The sequence below is a fragment of the Alligator sinensis genome, unplaced genomic scaffold (assembly GCF_000455745.1).
Source record: "Alligator sinensis unplaced genomic scaffold, ASM45574v1 scaffold388_2, whole genome shotgun sequence".
Lineage (NCBI taxonomy): Eukaryota > Metazoa > Chordata > Crocodylia > Alligatoridae > Alligator > Alligator sinensis.
Window position 1 is genome coordinate 1852454 of NW_005842102.1, and position 2407 is coordinate 1854860.

The window sequence follows — 2407 nt, forward strand, 5'->3', positions numbered from 1 at the left end:
TGTTGAAAAGGAGGGATACTTACTCATATATATATATATATATATATATATATGTATATATATATATAAACCCATCTATAATGTGGATGGATGTTTGGAAACAACTCAGGTTAATTTTAACCACTCACAAAAGGTAGAATTAGTTCGGTTTGGAGGTTTTGGGGGTTTTTGTTTTTTTTCCTTTTCCCCTTGTCTGCAACAGGGAAGAGCTTCCAGATCCCCGGCCTTGCGGGTAGCCTGTAAACTTGTATTTGTGCCCGTTTCATCAGAGTCATTAACCCTGAGTTGTTTTTTTCCCCAGGCATCATCAGCCGTGAGGGACGAGCTGTTCCTAGTACCTCGCAGACTGATTCAGCAGCGCCGGGCCGGTTTGGAACAATAACCTGAATGGCCGTGTATCTTCAGGTTTTAAGAGGCATATTCTGCCATTGAAGAACTTGGGAGTTCGGTGTCTGGTGAAAAGAAAAACAAATAAAAGGGCCTCGCTTGTTTTCAGCGGTGAAAACAATAAATGCGTCTTGAAAACCTTACACCTGATGCGCGTGCTATGCAGAGCGAGGCACAAATATTCCTGCGCTAGGTGGGTTAATAGCTCCTTTATCTGGAGCCCAGAAGTCCTGGAGTAAATTCTTTGTGTTTATTTTTTTTTTTTAACAGTCTCCTTTTTATTTAATCCCGTGTGCTCTTAGGACAGCCGCACCTGAAAGCGCCGCCGAAACGTAGGTCTAGGTCCAAAGTGCTTGTGGGCCTGTGGAAATAGTCCTGATTTTATTGGCTTGAACAGGCAATGCCTTTGGGTCCATACGTTTTGCTGGCAAACAGTTCTCCCCCTTGTTCCCCCCGCTGCAAAACATATGTTACAAGCTTAGTGGATGCACTCTGGTGTAAAGCGATCGTAGGATTCGGATTTGGGCAGAGAGCATTGCGGAGGAAAAGGCTTTTGTGCCCCGAGGGCCAGGCTGTGGGCAAAGGCAGAGAGGAGGTGGGTGAGGAGGAAGCCTGGGGAAGGGCCCGATCCAAAGCCCTTTGAAGTGGATGGGAGTCCAGTGGGTTGGAGTTAGGTCGTTGAGCAACAGGTCTGCCGAGAGCGGGTGCATGGGCCGACTGTCATTAGCCTCAGTGAGGGTCTGGGGGTAGCAAACAGTGAATGTACCTCTGGGGCTGCCATCACTTGAAGTCCCCAGGGCAGGGCAAGAGCATGTTGATCTGCCAGCTGGGTCGTGGCCCCTGTCACTGAGAGCCCTGTGTGCTCCCCACGTGTCCTGAGAGCGCAGTGCCCAGCTGGGCCCAGGCAGGCGGCATGGCACGTGTCGGTTTTGCTGCCCACAGACCCAGTCCTGACCGACTCCCTCACCAGGGATGGGGCTGAGTCCCTCCCTCCTGCCACCCTGCCTTGCAGCCTGTCCTCAGCCTGCACCCCGCCACCCTGGCGCTCTGAGCTCCTGGCCCCACAAAGACGCCCTCCTGCAGGGCGGCCCTGCAGCCGCTAACAGGCCACCTTCCCTTCCCGCTCGGGCCCTTTTGCTCTTTCAGGCCACGTTCCCTGCAGCCTGGTCTGTGCATGGCCCTTCCCACCACGGGGATCTGCTGAAACCTGGCCTGGTGATGGGCAGAGCTGCTGAGTGGGGGTCGGAGCCATTGTCTGGATTTAACGCCTCCCTGTGCCCTTGTGAGGATGTCTTAACGTGGGGTAAAAACGATGCTAACAAGGGGGACCTCCCCCCGAGCCCACCTCCCACACCAGGGCAAGCGAGCCCCTTCATTGCGGCGATGCTTGCCCACTCTGTGCCCCATAGTCCTACGTTGAGAGGCGCGGGGGCAAAAGGGCATTAACAGCAGGAGCTGGGGCTGGACAGCAGCAAGGGCAGGGGCTCAGGGCGACTCCTGGGACAGGGGTTGGACGCCCCTCTCTCCCACGGGTGGTGCGCGCATAAAAGCCGGTAACCCTGGCTCTCTTGCCCCTTCCTTCCCCAGTCCCCGAGGCTGGCGGCAGCCTCGTCCCCTCTGGGTCACAAATGACAGGCAGGGAGAACTGCTACTAACTTCTCAGGGATGGGGGAGGCTTGCCCCAAAGTGTAGGTGCTGGGGGCCCCAAGGTGCAATGCAAGGAGGGCAGGAGGGCGGCAGAAGCCCTTTCTCGCGCTCCAGGTGAGGGCCCCGTGCCAGTGCCCCTGGGCTCAGGGCTGGCGGCAGCCTCGTCCCCTCTGGGTCACAAATGACAGGCAGGGAGAACTGCTACTAACTTCTCAGGGATGGGGGAGGCTTGCCCCAAAGTGTAGGTGCTGGGGGCCCCAAGGTGCAATGCAAGGAGGGCAGGAGGGCGGCAGAAGCCCTTTCTCGCGCTCCAGGTGAGGGCCCCGTGCCAGTGCCCCTGGGCTCAGGCATCCGGCTGGCGGGCAGGGAGCTG